The 23537-nt window shown below is 41.9% G+C and overlaps 1 pseudogene; it reads left to right on the forward strand.

Annotated features, from left to right (window-relative positions):
* Positions 1 to 18595: 18595 nt before the first annotated feature.
* The window catches only part of LOC141157692 (calcium-activated chloride channel regulator 1-like), a 310073-nt pseudogene continuing 305131 nt past the window's right edge, over positions 18596 to 23537 (forward strand).

The following is a 23537-nucleotide window of genomic DNA, read 5'->3' on the forward strand; positions in this document are numbered from 1 at the left end:
GGCATACCTTCTTGCACCTTCCATAGCTCATCACCAACTCCCTGGTTTTCTTAACATTTAGTTCTAGATGGTTAGCCTGGCACCATACTACAAAGTCCGCAACCACCCTTCTATATTCCTCTTCATCCTGGTCCTTCCCAATACCGCCAACTATCACAGAGTCATACTAAAGCTTCACCAGATTTAAAATTAATAATAATTTTTAGCTGCATCTAGCCCGGAAAATAATTTTGGGGCTCCGAGATGCGCAAGACACATAAGTGCCTTCTTGCTGCACTACCTGCAGCATGACCCTCATATTGTCAGAATTCGAAGTAATCATGACTACTGGGTTGCCACACTCTTAGATCCCCCAAACTTTTCGATCAACCTTTTCATTTTAATAAAGACCAAAAAAATGGTCATTTTTGAAATTATAAGCATTAGCAGGTTGTTAGAAACTGAAATCAAACAGTTTTCAACTCAAAACTTTATTCTAGGTGATGTTACATTTTCACATAGGACCCCTTGTTCGAAAGGAGCTTCTGAACTCTCTCGTCCATTGAATTTGTCAGGTTTTGGATGGTTTCTGCTTCAATTGTTTTGCATGAGGACAGAATACCCTCCCAGAGCTGTTGCTTAGATGTGAACTGCCTCCCGCCATCATAGACACTCCTTTTAATGATGCTCCAAAGGTTCTGAATGGGGTAGAGGTCAGGGGAGCATGGGGGTCACACCATAAGTTTGTCCCCTTTTATGCCCATATCAGCCAGAGATGCAGATGTTTTATGTGCAGCATGAGATGGTGTATTATCATGCAGAAAAATGATCTTGCTGTGAAATACACGGTTCTTCTTCTTGAACCATGGCAGGAAGTGCTGTTTGAGAAAATCCACATACATTATGGAGTTCATCTTTAGCGCCTTCAGGGATCCTAAAGGGGCCGACAATCTCTCTCCCCATGATTCCAGCCCAAAACATTACTCCACCTCCTCCTTGTTGGCGCTGTAGCCGTGTTTGCGTGGGGTGTCCATCAACCAGCCATCCTCCACTCCATCCATCTGGACCATCGAGCGCTGCACGGCACTCATCCGTGAACAAAACAGTTTTGAAATCAGTCTTCATGTAATGTTTGGCCCACTGGAGCCGTTTCTGCTTGTGTGAAGTGGATAGAGGAGGTCAACAGGATGGCGTATGCACAGCTGCAAACCTCTGAAGGACCCTGCATCTTGTTGTTCGGGGGACGTTGGAGGCACAAGCAGCTTCAAAAACTTGTCTGCTGCTATGACAAATCTTTTTAGCCGCTGCTCTTTCAACCTGACGTAATTGCCTGTAGGAAAGAGTCCTCAATTTGCCCTTATCAGCACGCACACGTGTGTACTGTGAATCAGCTACATACTTCTTGATTGCCAAGACACTTCATCCTGATCATCGCACAATGTTGATTGTAGTCATGCCTTGACCTAAACTCTCCACAATTTGTTGCTTCTCAGCAGCCGACACATCCTTTTTCTTTCCCATTTTGGCAAAAAATGTAGGCTGCTTAATAATGTGAGACAGCCTTCTTAAGTAGTCTTGCCTTTCATTGGACACACCTGCCAAACTAATTAGCACAGGTGTCTGCAATTGCTTACAGTGATATAAAGAGCCCTGACACACATCACCATCAATGAGTTTAACTGACAAACAAACAAATTCTTCCCTTATCACTCCTAAACACTTTTTGCATAATAATTTGGAACACAGTGTACATGTGCTTTTCCACAAAACCCCAGTGGTTCACGTAGTGAATCTTACAGTTCTAACTTGCCAACCGTGGTCTGTATGGAGTTGTTCAATAAAGGGCCCAAAATTAAGATAACATAGATGGGAGAGGTCTCTATGAATAGGTATTCCTTAGTATTTGATACCCTGTGAGGGCCAGGCAAAGGGAAAGTTGGACTGGATGGAATCCTATATGGATTTGGGGAGGGAGACATCGAGGGCCTCAGACTTCGCTGCATTGATTTTAAAATTTGACCATGTAACAAAGTGATCTATTGCAGCCATAACAGCATGGATGGATATATGTGATTGAGTGATATATACTAGGACATCATCAGCAAATAGAGAGCACTTGTACTCGGTGCCTCCCACCTCAATCCACCTAATATTGGGGTTATGGTGAATTGATGAGAGCAGGTGCTCCGTCACTAGGATGTATAAGAGAGGGGACAGAGAACATCCCTGCCTTGTCCCATTGGTGATTGTGAAAGGTGATGAAAATGTTCTGACGCGCCCCCTGGGCCTTGGGACACCCGGAGCCGGACCCTTTTTGGTGGATGCTGGTGGTTGTAGTCTCCGTGGCGGCAACCCGGTTCCGTGGCTCAGGGCGGTCAAACCAGTGGCGGAACTATTTATGTGGTTTTGATGTTTAAATGTCCGACTACGCCACCCGTGGATTGCGGTCAGAGTGAACCGCCGCTCCAGGGCAGACCGCTGAGGCTGGTGTTGTGGGTGCAGCAGAGCGTAACATAACTCCCCATGGGAGGAGTATAGCCTCAGGGCAGTGTATGCGGAGGATGGGGGTGATGGTGCAGGGCAGCAGCAGTAATGACACGGAGTCAGTGATGCAGTCCAGGGCCTTTACTCACAGTTCTTATTATCCAGACCACGTCTGCAGGTAACGGCTGCCCACGTCGTACTGTGCTCACCAGGTGAGGGGCTCAGACAACTCCCAGATAACTTTGGAGTGCTTCACAGGACCCCCTTTGTGTGTCCTTTGTCTGGCCTTTCTTACCAACCCTTCTGTCCGGCTGCCTCGGGCCTCCTCTTGGTAAACTTGGCGCCAGTTTCCCTGACCCTATGTGGTGCCTTCCTAGCGGGTGTAGCGAGGGGCTGCGCCACATAAAATGTCACAGCCTCCTGTTTCTAGCTGAGGGTCGTTTCCTGCCTCCACTAGTTTCGGGGACCGGTCTCCCCCTTTGGCCTGACCCCTCCACGCAGGTGGATTCGGGCGTGCGGTGGCGACTCGCCCGTCCGCACCCCTGAGATCCCTTCGTTCCTTGTTCCTGGAGCCTTCTCCGCTCCTCTTCCTTCCTTCTCCCTCTTCCAGGCCTGGGCCTCTGTTACTAGGCCCGCCTCCGGAGCAGAGCTCATGCAGAGCCCCTGCTCCCTGCCACTTCTGCTCAGACTTCTCTGCACTGAACTAAGATGGTGCCCACCTTTTATACTCCCTTCTCAATGCACCCAGGAACTGCTTCCTCCCTGCTCCTGCACTACAGGGTTCCCCTTCCTCAGTGTTCCCTCCCCCCATTCCAGCCAGGGACAGGGACTGTCGTGCCCATCTCAGGGGCATATTGGTCGCCCTGCCCCACGGCAATGTGGTGTAATGCATGCAGGTGTCGGGTCCTGATCCACACTACATCCTTACCTGAGAGTGAGATATCACACCTCTGGGTGAGGTGCAATACCTCTGTAGCAACCGAGCCCTCAGGGTGCTACAGTTCCATTTATCTTCAGCCTAGGTGACGTATTGCGATACAGGGCCGTGATTTTGGCTATAAAAGGGTCCCCTAGACCCCTACCCCAAGCTTTTTAAGAGAATCATATATGGCGTGCCAGGAGACTCTATGGAATGCTTTCTCAGCATCCAACGAGAGTATCTAATTACAAATTTTTAACTGCATCTAGCCCAGGAAATACTTTGTGCCTAGTAGCAGGGTCTGCTAGTCAGCGGATTATCCCGGCTGTTAAGCAAGCTACACCACCTGTAGTTTGGACACTTAATTTTTTCAAAGGAAATGCTTCGGGACCACGGGATACTCAGTGAAGAGCATCAGGAGGCACCCCATGGCATAGGGGCTCGGACTGGCAGTAGGATGCCTTGCGGTGGACAGCCGAGCTCGATCCTTATAAAAGCTTTTTAACTGCAGCAGCTTTAGTGGACGCTACTGGAGCTGGAATTACGCGGCTGCTGGCATGAGACTTGCCCTCCAATAGATCCTTGTAAATGGATTTAAAGTGTATTTATTCAAATTAGAGAGACAATTTAAATTAAAAAGCTTAGAGCTGCCTCCACCAAAGGGGGGCTCGCTCGACCCACCAGCAGACAGGCACCAGTATTGGGAGAGGGGGGCTGGCCGTCAGGGTTCACCGCGGCTCTGGCACAAACCCGGCGACACGGAGGTGGCACGGGCAGGAGCGGACTGAACGTGTCGGCTTCTCACTTTTTGGATTTTAGAAGGGCATGACATGCCTATATCTGTGTCTCCCCCTCCTTTTACTCCTCCACCTCTTTTCTTTTCGCATGACTATATGTACTTGTCAATTTTCCATGTGTTAGTTGTGTCTTCTTAGCAGTTTGTCAGCTTTTGGACACCTTTGAAGGTGTTTTCTATGTGTTTCTATGTGTTTTTGTTTGCCTGCCATTGGTTTTAACGGTGTTCGAAGGTGTTCGACGAACAGTTCGACGAACAATTCGGCGAACACACGGGTGTTCGACGAACCGAACCGAACTCGAACACTACGGGGGTGGCTCAACACTAATAATGATGTGAATTCATGTTATGGTAAGCCGTGACTAATATTCATTTAACAAGTATAATTATACTTCCCTAAATCGAAATCGAAGTAATCACGGGTCCAATCGTCATCATCTGATGTCATCGGGTCTTCGTCTCGTCTTCTTCTTGTTTTTTTTTTATAAAACACAGTTTTTAGATGAAAACTCCTTTGAAATAAATTATAGCGTGTAGATATTGTACAGTCCATAATTGTGTTCATTATTTTTCAGTCCATATACTGTACTCTTTATTAGAAAGATCATATGTGTCAATTGATAAGGAAACAAAGTCCATGAATGAAATGTAGCTTTAATATCTGTGCAGTGTCATCTGGACTTACGTTGGATTGTCTTTGGATAATTCTGGAATTCTCCGTGTCATCCGCACTGGTCTCATGTCACTTTTGGAACAGATGTGACGTCTTTGGTAAGCAAAGCAAGGGTTAACTTGACACTTCCCTGCTTTATATAGCACCATAACCAGTACTCAGTCCTTAATGTACAGGACACATATGTCAGGCTGGCAGCTTTCTGACAATTACCTGTTCACCAGTTTTCATTGAAGGGTTGCAGGTAATAAGAAACCACTGGAACGTGATGAAACTTGAACACAACACAGTTCATTTAGGATCATCGTCCTCTGAAGTTGTGGTTATCAGTGGTGTGAATTGTAATTGACACAGTCTATTATAACACTCAGCATTCACAACATCTTTACCTTCTGAGACTTCCGGATATCGGTTGCTTCTTCTTGTAACTTTTGAGAATCTCTTTGATTTATAAATATGAAAAGTCTTTATTAAGATAGAATTCATAATTGTGATGTCTTGATTGAAGTTTTCATTCCCTAATCTGATACCAAATCTGGCAATTTTCCTAACCTATAATATCACAGTGTACCATAGCAATCAATAATATCCATCTAATTATTATCAAAATATTAAATAAATTATGTTTGGAATAATAAACAATAATAGATAGTAATTCATTATTAATCAAGTTCTCCATGTGATAGAACATTTTTATGTCATAGGTGTAATTACCTTTTCCAACCCATAGGTGTCAGTGTGTTTTGATACAACAAGTGTTTATATCTTTATTAAACCAATAATACCAAAGAATGTATACTCATGAACCAAAATGAATAAATATATGAATGAATGAATGAATTGTTGTGTTTACTCAGAAAATTTAAACATTTTTCTTCTTATATTAATTCATATCATTATATTTAATGAAGCAATATTCTTGTATTAGACATTACTTTATTAAATATTAATGTGGTTTCTCAATTGAGATATTGAACTGAAATAAAATCAAAAAATGAGAATTAAAAATGAAAAATGGAAAAATAAGAAGTAAGAATAAAATGTAAAAATGAAAAATAAAATGAAGAGTAAAAATAAGAATAAAAATAAAAATAAGGCCTTTATATGTTGATGACAAATGCAGAGTAATTATATTCTTCATAAAAAATACCCTTATATTTCCATTATCTGGATGATTTCATATTTGTCATAACCTTGTATTATCAAAAAATATTAAATGATGCAACTTTGCATGTAATACCCTCCTTAAGTATACCATTGTACCTTATTAATATTTCTTCTTCATTAAAATGTGTGAAAAATAAGTATTGATCAAAAGTGATTATGTAGTCAGGATCAAAAAAACACATTTTTCCCCTTAATACCAAAAAATATTATTTTATAAAATAATTTATGCATATATCAGAACCAAATTAAAAATAATTATTCTTCTATAAATATTTTGCATACATTTCATATCAATGTGTAGCATATATTTGTCTGAAGAGGTGTGTACCTATTTAGGTAACCATTAAAAGAAAAGTAATATCCTTGAATACTATAAAATTATCATGTGGAAAAATTATTCTAAATGTAAATTTGTTTTGTAGACCATATTGATGTGTGGTTGCTCTTATCCACTATTAGCTAAATCAAGAAATAATAATTACTAAAGAAATCTAGAAATATATGTATTATGTAGATAATAATTATGTATCATAATTTTCTCAGAATTAAATATATTTGTGTACCTTCACATAAAGAAACATTTTTTTTTCTTCTCTCCAAACATACATGAGGCCTCACACGCAGTCACAGTTAGCAGCTGTTCATTTACTCATCTGTCATAGATTCGTTCAACTCAAACATTCCACATACGAAGTTATATATATATATATTTAACCCAAAATTATTGTATCCCAATTATCAATGTGCATTGTCATATCAATTAAATTTAATATCTTAATATTTCTTCGAATATTACCCACGTAATATAATATGAGAGTAATTCACTGAAATTTAAGACACTTGGAAAAAAATACTCTTGACTTGCAAAAATAGAAATGTCTTAGATTCTTTTTTTACTGGCTACCAGGTTTAAAGTTACATCAGCTGAAAATAGAATGAAAGGGATTCTATACTATTTGCTCAAAGTTCAAATGCTGCAGCTGTCACACGTCATGCTGTAAAGCTACTTTAATTAGCACGAACACTTCATGCACAGAAAATATTAGCAACACAAAATAATTAATTAATAAGTGCTACACATAATATAGTTCAACTAGTTTTATTGTTATTATTTTAAAATGTTATACACATAAAATCATGCAATTTTTTCCAACTTCCTGTGTGAATAAAGAAATAAATCCATTTTAGAGTTGTTTGAACAAATCCTGCTTTGAAATGAAAACTCTAAGGAAATATAAGAAATAAAATTAAATATCAAATTCATGCAAAAACAGAATTATTTAAATATCATACATATATTGGTTCTAATACAATTCAAAATATTGCTACTTTAATTTATATATGAGGTTCTAACTTATTAGTTAATATTTTAATTATTACTATAAATATATATAAATACAATTATACACAATCTCTACTGTATACAAGTGTGACTATATATATATATTGTAGATCCATATATATATACATATACATATTGTAAGGCAGCGCTAGTCATCATGCTGGGGGACACTCGCTTCACCGGGTCAATTAAAGCACACATGCAATGTTTTCCAGTAACATGAAATCCAGCAGTTTATTACTCTTCATAACTGCTTATAACATAGTCCGTCTCAGTGGCTCACCGGCATGTTTACTCACATAACATCCAAGAGCCTTTCAAGTGGCAGACAGGCCCTCTTGGCTCCAGTTACAGCCTTCAGCAAAGTAACTATATCAATGTCCATATAACGCACCACTTTTACCTTTTGCCGGGTCTAGCAGTTTCCATCAGATTTGTTCTGCCACAGCTGTGGCTTTACGGCTTCCCAGATGGTGGTCTCCAGCCCTTGTACCTTCCAAGGCTACTGGTATCTCTTACACACACAAGGATCCAGCCTCTGCCTTTCAGGCTAGTGGAGTCCCACACAGGGACCAGGCCTCTCGCCTTTTTCCACTGTATCAGAAGCACCAAGATTTATATATCCTTCAGTGCATACAGGACCTGTGCTGATGTCACAGTCATGTGATCAGTCCTTCTGTGTGCACAGGACCTGTGCTGATGTCACAGTCAAGTGATCAGTCACCCCGAGGGAGAAGTATATGGTCAGCCAGAACACACCCTGGACCATTACAGTAATGCCGCAAGAAGCTGCATTACATATACCCCCTTCTGTTCAAACGTGTGGGGTTGAACACATAATATACACAATCACATTATAACCCACAGTTCACACAGAGACCATGTACTGGACAATTGCGCTGCTCAGCCCCTGGAACATTAGTCATCCACATTAGCCCATTCCTTAGGGACCTACCATCTGTCATTGTCACTGACTTCGTCAAGTCACATTTCCGGGTTGTAACATTGTCAGACCTCCCCCGCTCCCAGCGGCCAGTCGTAACCTTGTCAGATCTCCCCCGCTCCCAGCGGTCAATACAGCAGTGTGACTCACATGCCCTGGTATCTAAGGTCCGGTTCGACTCCGTACCGTCCCTAACTCTATTGGGTCGTTTGTATGGGCCACTCAGACCTGAGTTACTGGAGGTCTTACTACCTCTAAACCCACACCCACTATCCTCAGGACATCTTGGATAGTCTCTAACTTCTACTGTAGCCGTTCTATTATTTGAAGGGCCCTTTCTCTGTCTATTCTCACAATTTCTAGACGGCTGCCATCTTCTGCTGCTCAGGCGATTCTGTCTTTCCACTCGCAGTCTAGTGAGATTCAACTGTTCTACCTCTCACAGGTAGGTCACTCGGTACTCCATCAGCATGCGTATATATGCAAGACTTTCTTCCGTTCCTACAGCGGAGAATGATACCATGCCGTCTTCATCTGGTATCCAGTCCTGTCAATCACATGGACTGCTTACTTTCATCACATCCGACTTCTTTACCATCATCTGCATGGCTCGGCCATTTATCCCAATGAGCTTTCTTACCAGAGCATGAGGCACCCGGATGACCTCTTCATGCAGACTTTGAGCTTTTCTCATAAGCTCCAGTTGTCTAATGGCTTATTCCATCTTCAATCGGACAAACCGCTTTGTGCGAATACATCGCCAGTGCATGTCACTTAGTATAGCCACCCTCTTCACTGTGACTTCGGTTGTGGACAGGACCACCAGTTGTTTAGCTTCTGAGGTCGAGTACACCTTGCAGGCTCTCACGGCCTTCTTAAACTCTTCATGTACGGACTCACTGGTGCATTCTTCTCTCAAATCCTCGGGTACATCTATGAGGCACTTGTACCGAGAGGTTTCTGTCTCACCAGTGGTCTCCAAACGATCATCTGGCTCAGGTTTCAGGGGCAACTGACTTTCAGGTTCTTCACCCTGTATGCTTCCCCAGAGCTGACTCACAGCTACAAATTCAAGAATTTTCATCTTGACCACTTCCATCTCATACTTATCTTCTGCTAACACTCTCTTAGCTCTCCTCAGGTCCACCTTCTCATGGTATAAAGGAGTAAATGCAACTTTTTTTCCCTTTTCCTTCTCCAAGGAGGCCTTGTTCACTGAGTGATACTTTGCCAGGCGACCTTTGAGCTTGAAAACTTCTTTCTCTAGCTCAGCTACTCGCCTCTCAGCAGCCCATCTCTGAAGCTCTTCCTGCTTCAACTGCTCCTTTAACAGTAGAGTTCTCTCAGACCTCGCTGTCTCTAATGCGCCCACTCGGCTCTCAACAGCCAGTCTCTCAAGCCTCTCTTGCTTCAAATGGGCTTGTAGCATCTCCTTGAGCTCCTTGATCTCGGCTCTTACATCCATCGAATCATCCGAGCTCGCATTATTCGAGGAGGTATTTGCTTCATACCTCTCATCTCCAGTGGCCAACTCCTGGCCCTGGTCTGTGGCTTCTCCGATAGACTCCTCCATCTTTTTCCGCTCAGCTTCCATCTTGCTGATTCTTTCCTTAAGGCACGTCTCTGCCCTCTGGAGATTATCACAGAACGTCTGCAGCTCCTTCACCTGAGCTTCCAGACCTAGGGTCTTTCTGTTGAGATCATCATTTTCATCACGGGTGTCCTGCAGAGTGGTCTCAACCACTTGGGGCATGTGGTCTGCATCCGCCTTATCATCCTCTAGTTTTTCCTTAACCTTGAGGAGATCCTCATAGTCTCTCTTAATTTGTTGCAGTTCCCCACTGAGTTCACCATACTCCTTCTTGGATTCACACAGCTCTTTCATCACTTGGTACAGCTCTAACTGTACCAGGGTAAAACGATCTTTCACCTCGCACAACTCATCTTCACACTCCGCTTTGTCAATCTCCAATTGAAAAACCTCCTCCTTGGTTTTGCGGCAGTCCTTCTTAATTTCCTGGAGCATTTCCTTCCATTGGTTAACTTCCTCGCTGCTTCCCTCCAGTTCTCGCTGTAAGTTCCTCACAACCTGGTATATTTTCTGCTGTTCAGACTCCAGGCTCCGCTGGTCTGAGGACACGTTCTCCAGGTTTTCCCATAGTTGCTGCACGTAACTCTGACACTGCTGCCTGATAGGCTCCAGCTCTTGGTCATGACTGGCCACCTCCTCTATCAGGGCTGTCAGATCCTGATCCTTCTGTCTCAGTACTGTACCGGAGGTTGCTACTGGCAACGTCACCTCCTCTTCTGCCTCTAAAGGAGGATCTACACTTGGAACAAAGGCACACAGTATTACATTTTCTTTATTTTCACTTTCAGCAAAGACTACAGGAGCAACCTCTTTGTGGCCCTTGCGCCGTCGACGACGAGAGGGGGACTTTCTCCCCTCATCTAGCCCCTCCTGACTGAACTCTCTTTCTACTTTCGCAGTGTTACCGTCAGCTACGGGGTCTGTGTCACTCCCCATGGTGTTATGGACTAACAGGTCACCTCCCACTTTGACGTCAACCCCTTCTACTGGAGCTACCCCGTTATCAACGGTCAAATTGTCATTTTTAGGCGGTACCAGCCCACAACCAGTAAGAAATTTTGGTTTTCTATACTCCATGCTCTATTGAAAATCTGCTCTCTTTTTAAACTCCGCCCCATTTTGGACAACCACACCTAAAGGGGCTACTTTAACAAAAAAAACCGCAACAGTCTTAGGGCTCAGTTACTTACTGGCGCCCCCGGAGAGTTCACAGAATGGTCCACTGCCGCCTGCCGTTCCTGTACCATGTCCTGTAGACGTTTCTCAAATACCTGCTGCGATTTTAACCGGCACTTAAATCGCTCAATAGCTTCAGTCTCATTTGCTGCTCCGTTCACAGCCATCGCGGTACGCTGTTCATACTAGACACTTCACACCGCTCTTCCCGGAAAAAGCCGAGCCACAGCAAACCAGGTTTGGGTGCCACAAAAATTTTCGTAACCCCGCCGAGTTACAGCCAGATACTTTAATCTTCGTGACCCTGCCGAGCCACAGCAAACCAGATTTGGGTGCGACGACAATTTTCGTAGCCCCGCTGAGTTACAGCAAGATGCTTTAATCTTCGTGACCCCGCCGAGCCACAGCAAGATGCTTGCATCCACACTCGTCGACCTATGCCGTTACCCATAGCAACCAGGCTGCAGTTGCACCTAGCAACCAGGCTGCAGTTGCCCGCATTCTCCAACCACATGTAAGGCAACGCTAGTCATCATGCTGGGGGACACTCTCTTCACTGGGTCAATTAAAGCACACATGCGACGTTTTCCAGTAAAATGAAATCCAGCAGTTTATTACACTTTATAATTGCTTATAACATAGTCCGTCTCAGTGGCTCACTGGCATGTTTACACACATAACATCCAAGAGCATTTCAAGTGGCAGACAGGCCCACTTGGCTCCAGTTACAGCCTTCAGCAAAGTAACTATATCAATGTCCATATAACGCACCACTTTTACCTTTTGCCGGGTCTAGCGGTTTCCATCAGATTTGTTCTGCCACAGCTGTGGCTTTACGGCTTCCCAGATGGGGGTCTCCAGCCTTCATACCTTCCAAGGCTACTGGCATCTCTTACACACACAAGGATCCAGCCTCTGCCTTTCAGGCTAGTGGAGTCCCACACAGGGACCAGGCCTCTCGCCTTTTTCCACTGTATCAGAAGATTTATATATCCTTCAGTGCATAGAGGACCTGTGCTGATGTCACAGTCATGTGATCAGTCCTTCTGTGTGCACAGGGCCTGTGCTGATGTCACAGTCACGTGATCAGTCACCCGAGGAAGAGGTACATGGTCAGCCAGAACACACCCTGGACCATTACAGTAATGCCGCAAGCCACTGCATTACAATATATATACATACACATATATATATATACATATATATATATATATATATATACCCACATGAACTAGCAGATACTATGTAACTACACAATTTTACTGTATAAAATAATAAATAACTAATGATACATTGTATAACACTTTGATACAACATATAATTACAATTTTTCTTAGCCACTCCCTAAACGAAAGCTTCTGTCTCTGTCAAAAATCTCCATAAACGCCCTCTTTAGAAAATACATTTTTCTATCCTTCAGAAGCTCAGATACAGTTATATGAAAAATTTGGGCACCCTTATTAATCTTAAGCTTAATGTTTTATAAAAATTGGTGTTTTTGCAACAGCTATTTCAGTTTGATATATGTAATAACTGTTGGACCATCAAACTTAACTGAACTGGAATTGTTTTGTAAAGAGGAATGGTCAAAAATAACTTCATCCAGGATCCAGGAAATCATTAAAAGCTACAGGAAGCGACTAGAGGCTGTTATTTTTGCAAAAGGACGATCTACTAAATATTAATGTCACTTTTCTGGTGAGGTGCCCATACTTATGCACCTGTCAAATTTGGTTTGAATGCAGATTGCACATTTTCTGTTAGTACAATAAACCTCATTTCAAGGTAGAAACATTACTGTGTCCAACAGTTATTACATACAGTGCCTACAAGTAGTATTCAACCCCCTGCAGATTTAGCTGGTTTGATAAGATGCAAATAAGTTAGAGCCTTCAAACTGCAAACGAGAGTAGGTTTTATGAACAGAAACATAAATCTTACAAACCAAAAAGTTATGTTGCTCAGTTGAATTTTATTAAATTTTAAACATAAAAGTGTGGGTCAATAATTATACAACCCCTATGTTTAATATTTTGTGGAATAACCCTTGTTTGCAATTACAGCTAATAATTGTCTTTTATAAGACCTGATCAGGCCGGCACAGGTCTGTGGAGTTATCTTGGCCCACTCCTCCATGCAGATCTTCTCCAAGTTATCTAGGTTCTTTGGGTGTCTCATGTGGACTTTATTCTTGAGCTCCTTCCACAAGTTTTCAATTGGGTTAAGGTCAGGAGACTGACTAGGCCACTCCAACACCTTGACTTTTTCCCTCTTGAACCAGGCCTTGGTTTTCTTGGCTGTGTGCTTTGGGTCGTTGTCTTGTTGGAAGATGAAATTACGACCCATCTTAAGATCCTTGATGGAGGAGCAGAGGTTCTTGGCCAAAATCTCCAGGTAGGCCGTGCTATCCATCTTCCCATGGATGCGGACCAGATGGCCAGGCCCCTTGGCTGAAAAACAGCCCCACAGCATGATGCTGCCACCACCATGCTTGACTGTAGGGATGGTATTCTTGGGGTCGTATGCAATGCCATCCAGTCTTCAAACGTCACGTGTGAGGTTGGCACCAAAGATCTCGATCTTGGTCTCATCAGACCATAGAACCTTGAACCAGTCTGTCTCCGAGTCCTCCATGAGCAAACTGTAGACGAGCCTTGACATGACGCTTTAAAAGTAAAGGTACCATACAGGCTCGTCTGGAACGGAGACCATTGCGGTGGAGTACGTTACTTATGGTATTGACTGAAACCAATGTCCCCACTGCCATGAGATCTTCCTGGAGCTCCTTCCTTGTTGTCCTTGGGTTAGCCTTGACTCTTCGGACAAGCCTGGCCTCGGCACGGGAGTACACTTTCAAAGGCTGTCCAAGCTGTGGAAGGCTAACAGTAGTTCCATAAGCCTTTCACTTACGGATGATGCTCCCAACAGTGGAGACAGGTAGGCCCAACTCCTTGGAAAGGGTTTTGTACCCCTTGCCAGCCTTGTGACCCTCCACGATCTTGTCTCTGATGGCCTTGGAATGCTCCTTTGTCTTTCCCATGTTGACCATGTCTGAGTGCTGTTCACAAGTTTGGGGAGGGTCTTAAATAGTCAGAAAAGGCTGGCAAAAGAGATCTTTAATCCACACATGTGAAGCTCATTATTCTTGGTGCCTGAACTACTTCTTAATACTTTAGGGGGACCAAACAGAATTCTTGTGGTTTGAGGGGTTGAATAAAAAATGACACTCTGAATTAACTTTTAACGTTTAAAAAAAAAAAAAAAAAAAATTTGCTGCAGTGCATTTCCCACTTCCAGGCTGATCTACAGTACAAATGTCACAATGCCAAGTTAATTCCGCATGTGTCAACCAGCTAAATCTGCAGGGGGATGAATACTACTTGTAGGCACTGTATATCAAACTGAAATAGCTGTTGCAAAAACACCAATTTTTATAAAACATTAAGCTTAAGATTAATAGGGGTGCCCAAACTTTTTCATATAACTGTAACTGCCTGTTCTTCTGTCTGCATTCCATGACGTCACTCTCAGCTGGTCGTCTCATCTGTCTCTGTCCGTCAATTTTGGCCATTTTCCTTTATAGGGAGAAGTCACAGCTTTGAATTTTTAACTCTTTCTGTGGAGAAATTGACTTTTGAATCATCTGATATGGCTTATAACATATATGAAATCTTCTATGTATTTCATAGATTTAATTTCGAGGATGACTCATTCTAGGAGAGTTTGATATTGGCTTTTGAGAAGATTTTACCTTTTCTGCTTTTATAAATTTAGCTTGATTTATTTTCTTTTCACAATTCTCATGTTTTCTAATAAAATCCAGCAACTGCGCACATTTAAATCGAAAAATTTTTGTGACGCAATAACTCAAGATACTGGGTTTAAGAATTTGAATTTTGTACAAAAGTTATCATTTGTCGTAATTTTCCATTTTTGATGAGAGCTTTGTACAACCGTTCAAATATGGATATGAATATATATGTACATTCCTTCCTACCAATCCTTAATTTCTGCAGATCTTCTATGTTGGGAAAATCCTTTGTGGCACAATAAATCAAATATTTTAATCTGTCCGAATCATTTTCCCATTCATTAGGAGAGTCATTTTCACAGGGCATTAAATTTAAACGTCTGGAAAATGTCACAGTAATCCACATTTGAAATAATTGATTCCACTCCTCATTGGATATATCAAACTTATCAGAGAAGCTCTCAAATGTCTCTGAATTTCTACAGACATGGATTTTGACATCATATTTTGGCATGATTTTGTATAATTTTAGCAAATTTTTCCTCATTTTAATTTGAAGTTGGGCCTCGGTAGTTTCTGAATTTTCTGCTATTTTTAGTAGCCCTTGTACGTCCGTCCCTCCTACGTCACTCATGTCTCCTCCCACATCACCTAATATGTCAGTTTCTCGTATGTCAATCATGTCTCCTCCCATGTCAGTTTTTTGTATGTCCGTCTCTTCGTCAGACCCAAGGTCACCTTCAGTTACAGACACGTGTCTCGCATTTTCCTCAATTTCCACATTACAGTCAGAATCAGTATCACCATTTGACACTATTTCTACACAATTGTCCTGCTTAGACCTCGCTAACACAAAACAATGAAATACATGTATCAAATGTAGAATATCCCGCAATTTGTGTTTGTCTCTATTTACCAATTTAGAAGTTAACTGTAAATTCTGCAATTCACATTCTCTATATAGACTAAGCCACAAAACATCTAAGTCATTTCCTTCATTAACTTTGAAATTAATATTACTTTGTTTAGCAAAAGAAGAAATTATATCCATATTTTGCTTACCTTCAGATTTCTTAGCTTCTGATGATCAGCACGTCTTATCCTCAGTTCGTCTGATCTGATCCTTGTAGTACCTCTGGTTCCTGTCAGTCCTCAGTCTGTAGGTTCTTTCTGATTCTTGTGACAAAGTTAGTGGATTTCCTGACACGTGAACAACAGCTGTTCAGCTCGTCTCTTCTCTCCCCCCTTTGTTCAAGAAGGAAATTCACTTAAAAACATGAAAAATCAGGACTGTCTAGGCTTGCCAATGTAAAAATAATACTTCTTTCTGTATTATTTTTCTCTATTGAGGACTTGTCAAAGTATCAATATCAAGATATTCTTATAAAAAATTTATCTATTTATTCTCGAGTTGTCCATTAAAAAGAATCAGATTGTAAGGTACATACAATAATTAGTTACAGAGTGATTGTCCATTTGTCCATAATTAGCTTAATAGTTGAGATTCACCCATCTTTCCCTGCGATCCGGATGACACCATGTGTCCGGGCCTACATCAGCAGCTGGCTTACACACAGATACTCTCCCTGTGTCATGTGGAATGGCAAGAGACCCCCCCTGCCTCTATCATGGGCTTTTATAGGCCGGTCATTCTGCATATGGTAGTGAACTAAAAATATACACACAAATAGCGCATTAGCTAGATACCCTTAGCACGAGGCTGATGCAATCTTGTCCAATGTATAGAACTCAGAATAAAGAATAAAATGAATATTCATAATTAATATTATATATATATATAACCTCACATTACCCTTTCTGTAGATGGCTGCACATGATGCAGGTTCTTCCATCTTCTCTATACTGTAGCCTCCCCTCCTCCTTGTGCCCAACTGCAGAGCTCTCTTGGTGTAATTGCAGGGCAGGAGGGGGAGTGCAGAGCAGGAGAGGGGGCAGGGAGAGCAGTGGCCATACTGTAAGCTGGCTGTGTGTTCTGCTGGTGGGCGGAGCTTTCTCTCCTTCACTACACTGCAGCTGGTGAGTCATCCTCTGCCACCCAGGATGCACAAGTTTTGCAGTGTGGATTTCATCTCCTGACTCCCGGGCCCTGATGGCTCATGGGCCCCATAGCAGCTGCGTGGTCTGCCACTATGGACCGTACGCCATTGCTTTCACTTGTTTCCTCCTTGCACATCCATTGACTGCAGTTGATATACTATACAGGCACAACACTTGGAGAAAACCCACGCAAACACAGAGAGAACATACAAACTCCTTGCAGATGTTTTCCTTGGTGGGATTTGAACCCAGGACCCCAGTACTGCAATGCTGCAGTGCTAACCTCTGAGCCACCGTGCTGCCCTAAGATGCAGAGGATGGAGAGTTGGAGGGACTAATACATATGAGCCAGTGTCTGCATATTGTTCACTGAGGGTAACAGAAGCCCCCAAACAAGTTTTGAAAAGAACCAAGGACTAGATGCCTGAAGGTCAGGACTAAAGTCAGACATATGCTCGGATGTGAAAGAGAACATGTGCTTTGAAATGAGCACAAGAGAAGCATACACTGATACCAGGTATATTATATTATTATTATATTATTATTGTATTATACAAGTTATTCCACCAACAACATTTACCCCAACAATTAACATTTTAGAGTGTGTGATTGTTGGGAGTCCAACTGCTGCTGCAGCCCCTAATTACTGATCTGGATAATGGAGTCTGTGACCTCAATGTGAATGAATCAGTAGCGCATATGCATGAACACCTTTTCAAGAGACCAAAAGGGACGCTGAAACTTTTATGTCATTCTTTCCAGATAAATATTTGATAGAAGCAGGCCGCATTTTTGGGATTTGCAGTCTAATTTGAAGAACCACAAGTTTTATACATGTTCTGAAGGGTTCTAAACCAAGATGTTTTAGGTGGGTGGGCTGGAACTTGTATTTCTTAATGTCTGATGAATGCATGGTAAGCTTCACGAGATATAAGTAGATTTAGTTGCACTCTGCTATATTACAGCACAGCCCACATTTCCCAGAGAAGAGTTGTTGTGTTGCTGAAATTGCAATATTGTATTTATTACAAGGTGTTATTGTTGCATTTATCCTGGACAAGCCTGGCACCTGCATAAGTGACACATGCAGAATGACAATGTCATCATGGTGCTACTTGCATCTTGAGACAAGGTGCGTTGAGCTCTCATGCACATGCTAACATCTGTTAAGGTGTGGTTTACTGAAAAAAGATCGGAATCAGCATCCCAGTTCCAAACCAGGTGATATCCTAACTGGTTCAAAAGAACCTGCCAGATCCCACCCCTAGAAGCTTATGGTTCCAGTATAAGCCCCAAATGAGGTTATGTTCTGTTTAAACTGTTGGCCACAATTGTGTCAAAGTTGGGGCCCAATGGAGAATCATCTGGTGGCTCCGTCTAACTCTTCCTCTGGTCTGGTAGGCTGGTAAACAGACACCAAAAAATCCTCAAAGGGTAAATTGTATTTTATGTCCTCCACTACAAATTTCATTGTTAGAAGAATGCATTGCAGACACAGTAGAAAAAAATGCAAAATATGATATTATTTGCTTTTACATAGAAAAATATAATAGATTCATATTTTGCATTTTTTGTGGCCTTTTACTCATCTATATATAGAGGGAGAGAAAGCTCAGACAAATCATTTACATTGCTGGCTATTGTACCATGTACATCAAGAAAGTCTTGTTAGCTATAACATTGACATGTGCAGTCTTCTTGACAGTAAGCAGTACTATGGTAAAACTTAATGATGGAGGATATGAAGACATTGTCATAGCAATTAACCCAAGCATACAAGAGGACATGAAACTAATTACAAACATTCAGGTATCTACAAGAAAATATTATTTTTATAAGCTCTATTCATAGATATAATGTATTACTGATGTACCTTCCTGCATTCATCGTTAGTGGGCTTGTATCAGCTCATTAGGTAGAAGAAAAATACTTTTGATGTAATTGTCTATGTATAAGAAATATCTTATCGTATATTACCGAGTGGTAATACTTATGTGATGATCTCCTTTCAGGATATGGTGAAAGAAGCCAGTATTTATCTGTTCTCTGCAACTCAGAAAAGGCTTTTCATACAGAGTGTAAAAATTCTAATACCGTCATCCTGGTCGAACATGAACTATAACAAGAGTCAAACGGAAGCTTATGACAAGGTAAAAAGCTTGCAACCCGATATATTTCTAGCAGTTACAAAATATCTACCATATTTTTCATACTATGACTCAAAAAGTAGGAAAAAATAGTACATACTAATGAAAACTTCCCTGGTAGTGACATTAACCCCTTAATTTCCTTATTCTAACAGTGGGGGCTTTGGAGTAGACTGGTTCACCAACGCTGATCTGTGTCATTGGGTGAAGTAAACCAAATGTTACATTTAAATAGTAAAAAAGATATTATTCAAGTTTTATGAGAAGTCTCTTTTGCTTTGGCGAGCTATGTAGAACTTACAAAGTTCTTTCAAGTATTCTGGCTGCTGGAGAGGGTTTATATTTATTAGCACTGCTAATATTAATAGCCTACAAGCTGGGGCTCCATAAAGATACAAACCGTCTCTGGAGGCTACATGTATAGAATAGTGCTGTCACATTGTTAAGCCTCATGGCAATGATCGGGAGAAATTGTCATGAAGTGAACATAGGGAGGAAGACAAAAAAATATATATTTTTGCACCTGATACAATAGTAAATCTTTATATTTATTACAACATAATAAACATTTAGTATACTATACCAGCAGAAAAGTAAGCCAAAAGAGGTATTACTGAATGTGCTAATTCAATGGCAAAATTCAGCAATGAGGATATAATTCAAGCCATTGATTGAACATTACACAGTGCCTATCTGGGACTTGACTGGACAGTCTGGAAACGTTGCTTTTACCACATATTTATAGTTAGTTGCCCAGTATTGGAGAGCTGCAATCTGTCTCCTGGCTGCATTCAGCAAAGCAGAGGGGATGGGCAGACATGCAGACATCTGTGCAAATCGGTCCGATCTTGGACCACATGCATGGACTGGCCACCCGACCTGGGCATCACAGCATCATAGAAATAGACAAAGCTGCCATACTCCAGTCAGGAGACCGGTGGCCAATCCATGCATTGTGGTCCGAGATAGTACCAATTTGCACGGATGTCTGCAAGAGCCTCACTAAGAAGGAGCTACCTTGCATAGATTGCTTGCAGACCCAGCATAGCACTTTATAATCACTTTACCAAATAGTCAAGGAAGCAGTGCATTTCTTTACCAGACTCCGCTGATTTCAAACTAAAGGATGCTAGAACTTTTTAGCAAAATCTTTTCTTGATTAAAATGTATATCTTATAGTCCAAAAAATATATGGATTGTATTTAAGAGGTGCTGATTAATATCAAGTCTCTGTTCACACATGCATTTTCAGTGGTATAGAATGGATGTTAAAAATGTCATGAAGTTCAAGTGTTTTTAGTTACTCAAGTGTTTTTGATAGTGTTTCTTTATGCAGAGTCATCTTGAACAAGTAATTTTTTGTAAGTAGCCTTATAAAACCCTAAAGAAATAATTCTGGGTAAAACATTGAAAAATTATCTTCACTTGATCATACTATATTTAAAAAAAACACCACTGACCCATCTCAGAGAAAAAAAAAACGCTATGTATATAAAGTATATTTTATCATGGGGAGGCTCGTTCAACAATGCAAAATTATGTTAGTCCATTCTCTGATGCTGTGTCAGAAATGGTGTTGGACAAGTTTTTTTTTGTGAACTGCAAATTGTATTTCCAAATGTTCAAATTTGTGCTAAACTGAAAATTTCAGAAAAGTTCATTTGAACTCGATCCCCTGCATATCAATCCATTCATCTCTATATCAAACCTTTATATTATATAGCAGGGGTGGGCAATTAATTTTCCCAAGGGGCCACAGGAGAGACTATGACAGTTGTGGAGGGCCAAACCAATAGGCTGAAATTAATTCTGTTCAATATTAATATCAACATTTTAATTATAATTATTATATTAATAATTAAATTAATATTAATTGTATGACTTAATATTGAACAGAATTAAATATGCTGACATCCCCCTATATAACATTTGACCCCGAATACAGTCCCTTCTATATACCGTATGAGCCCCACACAGCCTCCCTTTGTCCAGCATGAGAGCCCCACATAGCCTCCCTATGTCCAACATGAGTGCCCCACAGCCTCTCCATGTCCAGCATGAGACCCCCACAGCCTCCCCATGTTGTGCATGAGACCCCCACAGCCTCCCCATGTCCAGCATGAACCCCACAGCCTCCCCATGTTCAGAAACAGACCCCCACAGCCTCCCCATGTCCAGCATGAGAACCCCACAGCCTCCCCATGTCCAGCATGAGAGCCCCACGTCCAGTATGAGAGCCCCACAGCCTCCCCATGTCCAGCATGAGAGCCCCACAGCCTCCCCATGTCCAGCATGAGACCCCCCAGCCTCCCCATGTCCAGCAACAGACCTCCATAGCCTCCCCATGTCCAGCAACAGACCCCATAGCCTCCCCATGTCCAGCAACAGACCCCCATAGCCTCCCCATGTCCAGCAACAGACCCCCATAGCCTCCCCATGTCCAGCAACAGACCCCCACAGTCTCACCTTGTCCAGCAACAGACCCCCATAGCCTCCCCATGTCCAGCCAAAAGCATCCCATACACCTGAAAAAAAAACCCCACATATTCACCTTGCTCCCATTCCCCAGGCGCTGTGCCTCCGATCCTGATTATCTCTGGTGCGCTGACGCGATGAAATGAAATGGCATCAGCTGCTTCACATGCTGATTGATGCAGTCATGCAGTCAGCTGCTCAGCGTGGATGGAGACAGCAGTGACAGCGAGCGGGCGGGAACGGTGCGGTCCGTGGGCCACTGTTTCAGCCCTTTGCCTGTCTCGGTCCGCGGGCCGGACTGGAACAGCCAGGGGACCCAGGTCTATTATATAGTATAAATTTGTCAATTTGTTCCTTTTTTGCTTTATTTTTTCACTTTGTGATTATTCTGTGTTTGGCATGTGAAAAAATAATTTGTTCCTGCTGAAAAGCAACATTCTGTACTAGTAAGTATGAGAAAAAGAAAAGGGAATTTTTTCAGCTCACCCTCAGCATTGATTCAAAATACAGGCTTCAGATATCAGCGGTGCAAGGACCAAAGCTTAATGTCGGTAACAAGAAGTAAATGTCCAAAGGCAATACAAATGCCCAGCATCACATCCAAAAAATATGTTAAAAACACAACAATTTGTTTATAATATATTAAAACGTAATAGAAAAATTCATAGGAACTTCTATACATATTTCTAACTCTTAATTATAGCAATATCCCATCGAATATACACTTCCATTTTTTAAGGCTGTAGCAGGAAATGATGTTAGATTTATTAATAACCAATTCTGTAACATACATTTTAAATTCTAAATTTATATGTTCAGTGCATAATATTAAAATCCTTTAAATCCTAATTAATATTAAAATCTGGTTGTAAATTTGTTTCCAAAAGAGATCTTACGATTGGTAAAATTATATCCTCAAATGACCATACCAACGACTCTGAAACCACACAATGTAAATTACTCTGCTAGATATATCAATGTCAATATCAATATCAAATCTTTTTAAAATTGTAATAGCTTTGAAAAGTCATACATTTTTGGCGTGTCCAATTTTTGCGATTTTTGACATTTCTGCGCCAGTTTTTTCCAGCGTCGCCAAAATGTGAGGAGCTAAGTCGAAAAAGGGGGTGAGGTGGGAGCATGTTATCACAGCTCATCTAATTCATGATGAGCTGTGGTGCTCCTTGACTGGACAAAGATTTCTGGCGTGGCACACGGAGGAACATGCCCCTCATCAGACTCTGCAGATTCAAGAAGATGCGTGTACCTCTTCATGAATCAGGAGCATCTGACTTCGCTATGCCCCATCATCAAGACCTGTGAGAAAATCTTCGGTCTTGATGAATTGGGGCCTATGAGTTTGTACTGTGGCACATAGGTTAGTCATAATAAAAGAATATGAGAAAAAAATCAGTAACTGTTACCCTTGTGACCATTAAAAGTGAACAATTTACTCAAATAAAACAAATATTAAAGACGAGCACTTTGATTCGATGCAAACAAAATTCATGTTGAATTTTTAGGAATTAACTGAGCGAACACAAGCAATTAGCGATTGGCTTTGCGTCAATAACCAAAGACGGCTGCCAACATTTTAGACATTGCAGAGTTTTTCATTAGTCAGAAAAATCTCATATGATTTCAGCATCAGTCAGGCTGGTGTCTCCATAATGCTTTGCAGTTATCCCATCACATGGTATAGCGCAGCAAAGGAGGGACTATTGACGCGCCCCCTGGGCCTAGTGTGGACATGTGGGGGATACCCGGAGCCGGGTCTCTGGGGGTTGTAGTCTCCGTGGCGGTGACCCGGTCCCCTTGCTCAGGGTGGTCAAACCAGTGGCAGTCTTTTAGGGGTTTTAGGTTAATTGTCCGACTACGCCACCCATGGATTGCGGTCAGGGTGTACTGCTGCTGCGAGGCAGACCGCTGAGGCTGGTGTGGTGTGCGCAGCAAAGGATGGGATAACTCCCCACGGGAGGAGTATAGCGTCAGGGCAGAGAATGTGGATGATGGGAGTGATGGTGCACGGGAGTCCC

Source organism: Phyllobates terribilis, unplaced genomic scaffold (assembly GCF_046119375.1).
Source record: "Phyllobates terribilis strain yellow unplaced genomic scaffold, ASM4611937v1 Scaffold_8__6_contigs__length_399053987, whole genome shotgun sequence".
Taxonomy (NCBI): domain Eukaryota; kingdom Metazoa; phylum Chordata; class Amphibia; order Anura; family Dendrobatidae; genus Phyllobates; species Phyllobates terribilis.